The following is a 13067-nucleotide window of genomic DNA, read 5'->3' as shown; positions in this document are numbered from 1 at the left end:
GAGTCTCCATGTAATGACAGAATATGGGTAAACAACTATTAAAATCGGTTGAGTAAGTAGAATATTTTCTATGTATATTGGTTATTGGTGAGTCTGGGTATGCCCAATAGGCTCTGTTTTGTATTATAATCTCTGAAAATAAATAAAGATGAAATGAAAATGAAGGTGTAAACATTAAATTAGTTTTCTTTTAACTTTCAGTGATTAACCACTTAAGCCCCAGAAGATTTTACCCCACTTCCTGACCAGGGCCTATTTTGCGATTCGGCACTGCGTGACTTTAACGGACAATTGCGCGGTCGTGCGACGCTGTACCTAAACTAATTTGGCGTCCTTTTTTTCCCACAAACAGAGCTTTCTTTTGGTGGTATTTGATCACCTGTGCGATTTTTTGGTCATGCGCTATAAACAAAAAAAGAGCATCAATTTTGAAAAAATAACAATATTTTTCACATTTTTTTATATGAAATTCCCCCCCCCCCCCCAAATGTAAAAATCTAAATTTTTTAACATTTTAGGCCAATTTTTTCTTTTTTTTACCATATGTTTGGTAAAAAAAATCTCAAAAAAGCGTATTTTGATTGGTTTGCGCAAAAGTTATAGCGTTTACAAACTACGGGATAGATTTTTAGACTTTTTATTTATTTATTTTTTTACTAATAATGGCAGCAATCTGCGATTTTTAGTGGGACTGCGACATTTCAACGGACAGATTGGACCCCTAACTGACATTTTTGACACTTTTTGGGGACCAGCGACACTAATACAGTAATCATTGCTAAATAATATGCACTGTTACTGTATAAATGACACTGGCAGGGAAGGGGTTAATACTGGGGGTGATCAAAGGGGTTAAATGTATGCTTACTGACTGTGTGTGTGTGTGTGGGGGGGGGGGGGGTTCTGTGACAGGCACAGAGAGATCGCAGTTTCAGCTAAGTGCTGATCTTTCCCTGTCTGTCTGACAGAAGATCCGCCTGCTTTGCTTACAAAAGCAGGCGGGTCTTCTCTCGGTTTCACGGACGATCGCGGGAGGGCAGCGCCAACTGCGGCTGCTCCTCTCATGGCCCGCCTCCCGCTGTGTCTAAACACAGCGGTAGCGCGGCTCCAGCGGCGCCCGCGTGTAGCTGAAACCGCATGCACTCTAGTCACGTAGTACTACGTGACTGGACACAGCCGAGCCGCCCTGCCACAGTAAAAAGGCAGTGGGTGGTTGGCAAGTGGTTAAAGTGTAAACCCAAGAACCAGTCCTTAAACGTTGTGACTGCATTGATTTTATTTATTTTATTCCTTTTGTTTTCTTTATTTTCAACTGGTGACCTAGTCAGTAATGCCCTTCCTGACTAGGGGTGGCTACCCTCACTGTTACACTGTATCTACAGAGTGGTAGCATTGCCATCGTTGGATAGCAGCAATGTCAACTAGAGATGTGCACAACAAAAAAAATGTGTTTGTTTTTGTTTCAGATTCATTGTTAAGTTAAACATTTTGTTTCATCATATTCGTTATGTTAAAAAGATACATTTTCAGAATTTTTTCATATATTCAGATTAGTTGTTGTGAATTAATTTTTTAATTTTCGGAATTACAAAACTTTGTGAGCATAATTCGTTCCAGGAAACATGCTTGTAATCCAAAGCACTCTTATATCAAAGCAAATTTCCCCATAAGAAAGAATGCAAACTCAGATGTTCCACAACCATTTATTCATAAATCCTTCGGTTTATAGTCCATATAAAAGGATTATAGCAATGCGATAGGTTGTGTAACCATAAAATGTCCATCCACAAATGGCGCCTCCACCAGAGGGTTAGAAGAAAAATCCAGTAGGAGTTACAGAGTATAAAAGAGAAGGGAGGCGCATCTAAGTGTAGCAATATGGTTCCATTTAATGAAGGTACAACATTTAGCAACTCACATGGTTAATGATTAAAAGAGGCACATCCAAGTATGCAGGCATCCGGGGTAAAGCTGTCCACATAGACCATCCTCCTCATCGCTGGCTCTTACCGCCGTTAGTCTGCAGTCCTGACTGGGAAGACTAACCTGCAGTAAAGTGATCTAAAAGCGAGGCTTGAAGCGCTCGTGGAGCGCAGGGTGGAAGGGATGATGTTGATGAGGGTGCAGAGGAAGGTTTATGTGGACGGCTTTACCCCTGATGCCTGCATACTTAGATGTGCCTCTTTTAATCATCAACCATGTGAGTTGTTAAATGTTGAACCTTCATTAAAATATAACCATTTTGCTACACTTAGAGGCACCTCTCTTCTCTTTTATACCCAGTTGTGACATGATGCTACTTGTATATCAAGAAACTACTTGTTTATCAAGTCAAAATTTATAAAACATTCTCTTGTCTTGCAAAATGCTCTCAAACCAAGTTACTCTCAATCCAAAGTTTAAAGCCCCGTACACGCGATCAGATTATCGAACGATCTGTCGTCCGTTTTTTGTGGCATGCTAGTCTGATGTGGAAAGTGAAGAGGTTATTTTTATAATTTTCCCGTACGACAGAATTCTACTTCAGAAGTGATGTCATGTGCTGGATTGCTTTGTATGTGTTCTTTCGTCTCTGAGCATGGCTAGTCTTGCTCTTAAGATTTTTTTCCATCGAAATCTGTACTAATGAAACGAAAATCGGACGTTGTTTTGACGGACGACAACAATTTTATAGCCTGCACATCAGGATTTTGTCAGCCGAAAAGTCGGCAGATCGGTCGTCGGACAAATTTTCCCTACAGATTTTCTTATTGTGTGTACGGGCCTTTACTGTAATTTGGATTCATTTGTTATGTTGTTTGAAAAAAAAAAAAAAGCCCAAAATAGCTGGTTGTTAAGGAGAGGGTGGCAACCGCATCCTTAACAACTATGACTCATCTGCTGTCAGGGAGCTTCCCCGCTGACAACAGAATGTAAACAAAAGAAACAGTGTGGAATAGCTGGTTGTTAAGGACCAGGAAGCTGCCACATCCTTAACAACTATGACTAATCTGCTGACAGCAGATTGTAAACAAAAAGAAGAGTGGGAATTAGAAAATGTTGGAAGAATTGAGTCAGGAATCTTTCATAAATGTAGCTGAAGTAATGTATATATGAACCTATAAATGTAGATAGAAGTTATACGTTACGTAAATTACAGTTAGAGTGATGCTTTATGATTAGCTTGTTTTGAGACACACATTCCTTCCTTTGTCTGTATGAAGGGGAGGGAAGTTCATTTTCTTACTTCGCAGAGAGAAGACCTTGAGAGATAACGGGACAAGACTTCCATATGGAGAATACAGCAGGCAATGACCAAACCGGTTCTTACCAGTGAGATTGCAAACAGCCCCACATATGAGCCATTAACTCTTAATTTAACAGAGGAAGAAGTGGACATTGATTGGATGAATTATACTGTTACACCTTGGACCAGCCCAGAACACACCTATACCTCATAAATATTCATCACTATAAAAAGTGCAAACCCCATTGTCTTGGTAGATTTGTATGCACGAGGCAGGCTATGACTGAACTCTGTATATATCTCCATGCGCATGTAAATAAACGAATTCCTCTTGTTTTCCAAAATCACTGAATCTGAGTTTTTCCAACTCTTACAGAAAATAAAAATAAAAATATAAGAACAGCGTGGGGCCCCTCCCCAATGAATGCCAGGCCCTTAGGTCTGGTATGGATTTTAAAGTTTAACTCCACACTAAAAACAAAATGGTATGCGGCCCCCACCAAAATACATGCCAGACCCTTATCCGAGCATGCAGCCTGGCAGGCCAGGAAAGGGGGGGTCGAGTGAGCACCCCCTTACCTCCTGAACTACACCAGGCCCTCAACACATGCAAGTGTTTTGGGGGAAGGGGCTCCCCCCAACTCACCTTGTCCCCATGTTGTGGGGCCAGGGTTGTGGGGACAAGGTGCTTTGGGGAAGGGGGGAGGAGAGCCCACACATTTTTTTTTTTTTTTTGATGTGGGGTCCACCTTAAAATCCACACGAGCCTGGCTCTTCTTTTGTTTACATTCTGCTGTCAGCAGGGAAGCCTCATGGGGAGGGGGACCCCAGAAGATGATTGGAGCTTTTCTGTGTTTGTAATTTTTTTTTCAAATATTCCATGTGGAATCACTTTACAAAAAGTGGTATAGCCAAAGCTATTTTATACTTCTCCTACGGATCACATTCTACACTCCTGTGATCTGCTTTCAGCCAACTTTAGGCTGAAGCCTGCTGTCGTCTGATGTCACAGAGCCAGTCCAGGCTCTGAAAAAAAACCTGACCATATGGTCGGGATTCATCCAGAAGCCTAGACTGATCTTGATCTATTGAGAGCCTGAGCCAGTCCCTCCTGCCACTCCACAGCCCAACGCTCCAGTGGGTGCTGAAGGGGCAGATCAAGAACTGGAGACTGACAGTCCCTGGCTCTCTGCTCACAGAATGCTGAGAACTGAGCAATCAGTGGTCTTTGATCACTCAGTGCAGAGCCAGCAGGGAGCAGATGCAGCATTGGATCGATGCTGCATCAACCTGGGTGAGTATAAGTTTTTTTTTCTAAATCCTATACTTCTAAGGCTTTGTGCATTAGCTTTCTGCTGTATAATGGACTACTTTATTTTTAATAAATAAACTGCAGATCATGTTTGGACTGCAATGTTTTATTTTTCACATTTCTATGCTAGTCCAATTGCAGAGGTTTTCCCTCACTTAGGGCCGGATTTAAAGAAACTGCAGCTTCAAACATCTATGACGTGTTTCAGTTTCGCCGCGTTCAAATCAATTAACTGGCGCTGCGGCGAATTGGCGAGTAAAACAGCAATAATGAATTCCGCCGTCAGCGGGATTCACTTACGATCGCGGCTTCGCCAATTCGCAAACTTATGTCTTCGTGCTTATAGCAGTTTCACATAGCGATGTGGGCTAGTGGATTAGTGCACACATCACATGTCTGTAATTCATCTCCCTCTGCTGTAGGTTCGAGGCTTACCATCTCCACCTACTTTTTTTATTTTCTTTTTTTGTTTATATTGCTAAAATGTAACGGATTACATCATATATATTGCTAAATAATGTTACACTCAGAAGCGCTTGCAAGCTTACACCATTTTAAGTGTTTTTTTGATCTTGTCTGTGTGTCGAATCGATCTTATGAAGGAAAGTACCAAAGGCAAGTGACCAAACCCCTACCCTACTTCAGGGCAAGATGAAACCTCACAATTTTACCATGGTCTTCTTCCCACATTCCATACAATGTTTAGTTCTTTAGCTATATGTGCTTTTTAGCCTTAACACACTCCTTTTTTTCCACCATACAGCTTTATTCTGCACAATAGCTAAGTGCTTTGCAACTTCACTGCAGTTCACAACGTCATGGGTTCAAATCACATCACTACACTTGGGATCTCTTTTCACTCTCATTTTTTTTAACAGTTTTTTTAAACTATCTTGAATTTGGGGGGGGGGGGGGGTCCTACCCAAATTTCAAGCACATCAATGGAAACAACACAATTTTGATTTTATGAGTGTGGTCCTAGTTTTATCGAGATGCAATTCTTTACATATTTACCATGGTTCTTACAATTTCTTGACCAATAAACATAGGTGTCTGATATTGGACTCTCTCCATATTTCAACAACACAGACCCTCATAGTCCAACACTACATTTGCCTCACACCTCAACACAACACTGTCACATCCCTACTCTACATTACAACCCCTCACATCACCAGTACAAGCAGCATGCAAAGTGCAAAACTCCGGCCTTGGCAGCTTAATGGGCCATACACTAACAATTTGTCTAGACTTTTTCCTGTAGACTTAACCAAACCATATAATATAAGCTCAAACCTCAACACTTTCAATTTGGATGCAATCAGGCAGGCCCTTGCACTACATAGAAAATGTCAATCTGAAGGATAAAGTCTTCTCTAAATCTTACAGTGTGGATGGCCCTTTTGTCTGTAGGCACCCACACAAAACAAAAAAACACATGTTCAATTCTAATGTATTTATTTATTTGAGAATGACAGCAGAAGGAGGGATGCAGCAAAAGAATATTGTCACTCTCCAGTCCGTGTGCCTTTACAGCGCCAGACCACGATCTTTGCTCCATGGCTACGGGATTCTGATGTCTTCCACAACTTCCGGCAGAGTTCAGAATCCATTCTGCACCTCTACCAGCTCATAGGGGACAGGCATGGCAAGGTTGCTGGTCAGCTTCCAAGCCACTTTCGAAGTTCCAGGGTGTTCATGTTGGTCATTGGCCATGTGCCTTACCAAATATCCACTGACCACAAAAGAAAATGAGTGGAGTCCATCAAGGTGGGTTTCTACCACCTACACCCGCAAGCAGTACCACTCCTGGAAAAATAAAACAAAGGATAAGACATTTCATAATGAAAATCACATCTTAATGCCTGTTTGCTTCATTCTGAACTTCATTTAATTTCGACATCACGAGTGAAATAACACATTTTATGCCAACTTACACAAACCAGAAATCATTAATGTAAACATTTGAATACACACCTGTGACGCCAGACAGCCCATCACCACAGGCTTCCCATGGTACGTGCCATGATTCCAAGATGTTGATGTTCTGGAAAATTACAACACCATAAGATACCAAGCAGCCGTTCATGTTATCAATAACTACACAGGTGGCATAGACACAAATAAACACCTGCCAGCTCTTCTCAGCCCTTTACACTATTCACAATACCAACATGTTTATGGTTAGAGGTGCATGTTTTTGCTCAAGTAACACAATTTTACCAATGTTGACTACACTTTATCTACAATGGCAAGTGTCATTGGCAGATGATAATCACCCTCTGTCTCCCTGTGAGTGGCACCTCTGCTAACTAGCTAATTAATACACATGCCCTATCTTGACCGGTTACAGTACTTACATGTAAAGTGGCTAGCAACCAGGGTATTCCGGGTGGCCATACCGGCAGCGGTGCTCCGCCGCCTGGGGGCCGCCGGCTGACGGACCTCTGGCTCCCTCTCCTCCGTCAGCTCCCAAGAATCATCCCGGGCAACGCACATGTTGTGCAACACGCAGCACGCCAGGATGATCTTGGAAGCCTTTGTAGGAGAGTACAGGAGTTCACCCCCAGGCCGGGCCAAGCAGAGAAACCGGGACTTGAGAAGACCTATGGTCAACTCAATGATACTCCGGCTTCTCCGCAAGGCCCTGTTGTAATTCCTCTCTGCTGGGCCCTGGGGGTACCTGATTGGAGCCATCAGCCACGTCAGCTGCGGGTAACCAGCATCCCCTGAAAAATAAGAAAAATATACATTAGTTCTTCCTATCATGTGACTTTAGATGACTCCTCAAAATGGGAGACAATTAGGCATTTTACTAAACAACCTGCTCGTCTGTTTGCAAAAAATCATATGAAACATCTCAACTCTGTCTAACTGCCTAAATCACTAATACAAATGGGAAAAAGGACACGCAAAGTGGTGGGTTTCTCTTGCAAGTTACAACTTGGCCCCTATTTTGTTCCTATTACATTAGCCTAGGTCTTACTTCTGGAATATATCTGCAACTAGAGTGAGGAAACCAATATTGACTCACTTATGCAAAGTACTTTGGGGATATGGCAATACCATTGGAATCATTTGTAGGTTTTCTTTGGGTGGCTAGAGGACACCATTTACACATTGGTTAACCACCTTCATTGGACTCAAAGACAACTTTGCAAATCTTTCTTTTGTGAGCTGCTAAGCTGCTGATCTGGTTGTGTGTGAACAGCCTGACAACTCCTAACACATCCATTTTAGGTAGGCTTTGCTTAAATCAGGGTGTACACCGATGTAGCTTATTCCTATGTCTATGTAATCTTACAGTTTATGTTGTTAAGACAAAATACTTTACCAATAAGCCACCCTTCGGGCATTTGTCCACTTTCAAACACCTCGTACAGAGTACTTGTTCTTAACATACTGGAATCATGGCACGACCCTGGGTGACCAGTGTTGACACTCATGATGCGCTGTTTGGCGTCACACACTAATTGGACGTTCACGGAGTGGTACTGCTTGCGGTTCCGGTATTCACTTTCGTGGCTCCTTGGGGGCCTAATGGCTATGTGGGTGCCATCGATTGCCCCTAGGATTTGCGGCATGTGTGCCCGCCGGTAGAAACCCAACTTGACTTCATTCCACTCATTTTCATTCTGTGGCCAGTGGATAAAATTGGGCACTATATCCACTATGGCATTAATGACCAACATGAACACCCTTGAAACTGTGGGCTGGCTAATGCCCATGATACTTCCCGAAGTGGCTTGGAAGCTGCCACGCCCTAAAATATACAAAGTGGCCAGCAATCTGGCCATGCCGGGCACCGCATGGCCGCGCTGTGTGTCCGGGTCAATTTTCTCTGCTATGAGCTGGTAGAGGTGTAGAATAGTTCCTCGCTCGAGCCGGAACTTCCTCCTGACATCAGAATCCCGCAGCTTGTCCAAATAGATCCTTGGAGCAAAAATGCGTGGCTGGCGAGGTAAGGGCACACGGACTGGAGGTGCTGCTGCTGGAGGTGCTGCTGCTGCTGCTGCTGCAGCTTCCCCACCTTCTGCTGCCTCCTGTGCCAGGGCCTCCTCAAACAAGGCACCGATAAATGCCAGCATTGCACCATCTGGGATATCGTCCTCCATTTTGAACGCGCAAATTCGCGAATGCGCAGATATATATAGAAACGGCCGCTAATTATCACACCTGTGAGCCAGCTATAAAAGGAGCACATGGCCAATATGGCTGCTGGATGTTATAGATCGATGTTTCTTATGTGCTAGCAAGACCCTGTGACCCACAACCTACATTATCTGGAGGTAAGACAATTGTATCTCTCTCTCCCAAAAAAAAGGAAGGAGAGAATTTGTACTTATCTTGGGTGTGCTTAAGTTGTCTATGGTGAATCCCCTCCAACCCACAATAGCTTGGGAACCCCTCAAGTGTCTTTTAATCATTGGCAGTTGGCCCCATGTGCATGTGGTTTGGACATGTGTTTTCTCATGTTTGTTAAAGGTGTGCAGTCTAGATTTGGCATCTAAACCTGCCCCCTTACCTTCCCAGCTTCCAAAGACACCATTTTTGCTTTCCTGATAACTGTAATTTATTATGTGCACGTATGTAGGTCATGCGATTTCTCATGTATGTTTAATGTTTGCAGCCTCCTTTTGCCTATAAAGGATTACACCACCCCCCCTCCACCAAGTCTGTTTGTGCCATTAGGTAAGTGTTTGGAGGGCCTTGTGTGATTTGTACCCATATGCGTTTTCTTATGTGTTTTTTTGTTCCATTTCTTTGCAACCTCTTCTGCTTTTTTTGCCACCACCACCACCACCGTGTTTGTGCCATTAGGTAAGTGTTTGGAGGGCCTCGTGTGATTTGTACCCATATGCGTTTTCTTATGTGTTTTTTTTTTCCATTTCTTTGCAGCCTCTTCTGCTCTTTGCCACCACCACCACCACCACCACCACCACTGTGTTTGTGCCATTAGGTAAGTGTTTGGAGGGCCTCGTGTGATTTGTACCCATATGCGTTTTCTTATGTGTTTTTTTTTTCCTTTTCTTTGCAGCCTCTTCTGCTCTTTGCCACCACCACCACCACCACCACCACTGTGTTTGTGCCATTAGGTAAGTGTTTGGAGGGCCTTGTGTGATTTGTACCCATATGCGTTTTCTTATGTGTTTTTTTTTTCCATTTCTTTGCAACCTCTTCTGCTTTTTTTGCCACCACCACCACCACCGTGTTTGTGCCATTAGGTAAGTGTTTGGAGGGCCTCGTGTGATTTGTACCCATATGCGTTTTCTTATGTGTTTTTTTTTTCCTTTTCTTTGCAGCCTCTTCTGCTCTTTGCCCACTACTACCACCACCACCACCACCAAGTCTGTTTGTGCCATTAGGTAAGTGTGTTCTGTAACTGTTCACTAATTATACTGTATATGAAGAGCAATCTGCAAATCCTGTTTTTTCTGTTTTCTCTTTTGTCATTTCAGATTTAGGAGTTTGGGGCTCTTTGCTGCTGCTGGACAGCCAGATTCTCTGCCCACCTCGTGCTCCCATGGCCCCACCCACTGGAAGGATGAGAAGGGGCAGGGTGGTCAGGGTGGCCAGGGTGGCCAGGGTGGCCAGGGGGGGCAGGGGGGGCAGGGGGGGCAGGGTGGGCAGATCGTCTGGCTCTGGTGTGAGGGAGGCTCCAGCTGTATCCATGAGGGAGTCCACCATCCCCATCCCGGAGGAGGAAGCCGGGGGAGGTGGTAACACACCAAGTGGACAAGCTGGCTCTTCTGACAGTAGTCCTGGAGCGGGTCCGTCCACCAGAGTCAGCTTGTCCACATTATCCCGGCTTCCCCGTTTCAACCACAATCAGTGCTGTGCCCTGGTCCACGCCTATATGGCCAGATATCAGGCGATACATGGGACCAGGGCCGCGTCTTACTCAGTAACAGAGAAGAACAGATTGTGGGATGAAATCCGGGATGCTGTAAATGCACTGGGTGAAGCACCTCGCCACCGTGACAGTGTGCGGAAGAAGGTCAACGACATCTGTGGGTCCGTTCGGAAGAAGCTAATTGCATGGGCTGCGGAGGGTCTTTATGACCGACAAGGTCGGCTGGATGAACGTGCACGAAGTTCTCTCTGGGATTATCAATTACCTTTCTTGAACATCATAGGACCTGATACCATCTTTACCAGAGAGGACTTAGATTCGGATGCTTTGCACCGAGGTAGGATATTATCTTGGATGTCAATTGTGTGAGTTGTTTGGAAAAGATTAACTACTATCCTATGTGTGACATTAATAGAATGTGATACTTGCCCTTCCAATTGTCCTTTTTTTGTTTTCCCCAACCTGCAATTTGTTCATCTGTAGCACGGATCTCAGCCCCTCCACAGCCCATGCAGCTTGGCGAACCAGACGGACTCACAGGTGTTGACATCAGTGCTGACCCTCCTCCTGGTAGGTCCAATATCATACTGTGCCAAACAATGTAGATGTTTTTTTTTTCCAAGATAGCTCATATTGCTATGTCCTTTACAGAAGATCCGCAGCAGGGAACACACCCAGTGCAGCTAGGCCTGGAGGAAGGTGTTGGTATGTCTAGTCAAATAATGTTTTTTGGAATCTTATTAACCCCATTAACACACATGTTTTTTCTTATGAAAGAGTGTTGCCTTTTAGATGTTTACCCTGCAAAACACAGTTGACAGCATTAATGGGTGCCGTCATTAGTAGGCAGACCAAGCCTTCTTAACCTTTGGGAGGGTTTAGCAAGTGTCCTATGAGCCCAGGAAAGCACTTTTGAATGTTTGGCCTCAATGCTTCATTCATGAAGCTAGGAGGGCAATCTGGCCATAATCATTACTGACTAAGGTTATGTACTAAACATGTTTTTTTTTTTTTGTTTTTAAAAGAACATCAGGCCCCTCTTGACGTTGCAGCTGGAGTTGGATCAGGAGCTGGCGACGATTCTGCATCCAGTGCTGTGGTATGTGATATAAGGGAACAAGGTGCACATGTAACATTTCAATGGTAGCATTGATTTTGGACTAGATGTGGCTTACATTGTGTGTGTTAAATTAGTGCTATGACATTCTGACGATGCACCAGCACAACAAGAGTTCTATCTTGAACATCAGGGAATTATGTTATAATTTGGTGTGCCACTAATGTTCCAAAAACATCCAGGATCTTTAAAGTCCGGCCCGTCTTTGATTTTCCAGGTCCAAATTCATGGGTATCGTTTGGTTGGGTTGTCCTCTAGCCGATTGATGGCAAGATTTTAGACAACATACGTAGATGTATAAAGTCATTGGTGTAGTAACAGATTTACCAAAAGCATAAACAACCTACCACACCAGGGTTAATTGGGAACACCTTCATGTTGAATCTTTTTTGCCTTTGTCATATTAGTCCTACCAATATAATATGTACCCATTATCAGAAGTGTTGCTAGCTTGGATAATCTTACAATGAACAAGTACTCATTAGAAGCACATCAAACTTTTCAACGTTCTGCTTGGGGTGTTAAGTTGTCAAACTAATCTGAAATATTTAGGCATGATGTTTGATAATGATTTGGTCTATTTCTTCTGCTTTCAGGTAGCCTTAGATGCAGAGGGATTGTCACCTACCCAACTTCGTCCATCTATGCTGGATGTAGCCGAGAGGCTGCTTGATGAGTATCAGGTCCAAAATGAGTTAAGGAGGCGTACTCAGCAATCTACTGAGGCAGTACGTCTGCTCGGGCTCATACAGGAATCTGTAACAACAATGGTACAGGTTCACCAGGATATGTTACAGGTTCAACAGGATATGCGTAACAGCTTGGTAAGTTTAGCAGACCAGCATCAACGGGATCGGCAAAGTGTTGACACTCAGGTGCTGGCCACACGCCAATGCCTGTTTGGATCTGAAGATGCCCCATTGGCAGAGCCCTCCCAAACATCTCACTCACCTGCCACTGCAGGTTGTGGTAGTGGGAGGGTAATGCCAGTGTTGGCCACTTGTCAGGCAGCTGGGGATGGGACAATTCCTCCTGTAGCCACTCCTAGCACTTCACACTCCGTTCGGACTCCCACACCCCTCAATGAGCAATCCTCCTGCACAACCTCAATGCGCACTGGTTCCACAGTACCCCTTCCACCTGACTACATTCCCTCCACACCTTTATCACTTCACTCCTCCCCAGGCCGTTCTTCTTTTTTGTCACCAATGCGACATGTCGTTTGCCCCCGCACCGTGGACCACAACAACCAATCAACCACCACTCCCCACACATCTTCACAACCCTTGCACCACCAGCAGCATCAAATAGCCTTGGAGCAGCAACGATCCCATCTCATGTTAATGGCACACGTTGCCCAAATTCTTAGGCTGACCCCAGAGCAGATGACACTATTGGCAGAACATCTTCTGTCTGGGACATTTCCAAGGTTCAACACCCTGCATCATCAGCAGCCTCAGACACAAGATATGATCCTAATGGGCCACTTGAGCACAACTCTACAGCTAACCCCAGACCAGATGGAACTATTGGCCCACCATTTGATGGCAGGAAACTT

The sequence above is a fragment of the Pelophylax lessonae genome, assembly GCF_965119305.1.
Source record: "Pelophylax lessonae genome assembly, chromosome: 1".
NCBI classification, from domain to species: domain Eukaryota; kingdom Metazoa; phylum Chordata; class Amphibia; order Anura; family Ranidae; genus Pelophylax; species Pelophylax lessonae.
This window is presented reverse-complemented; position numbering follows the sequence as displayed.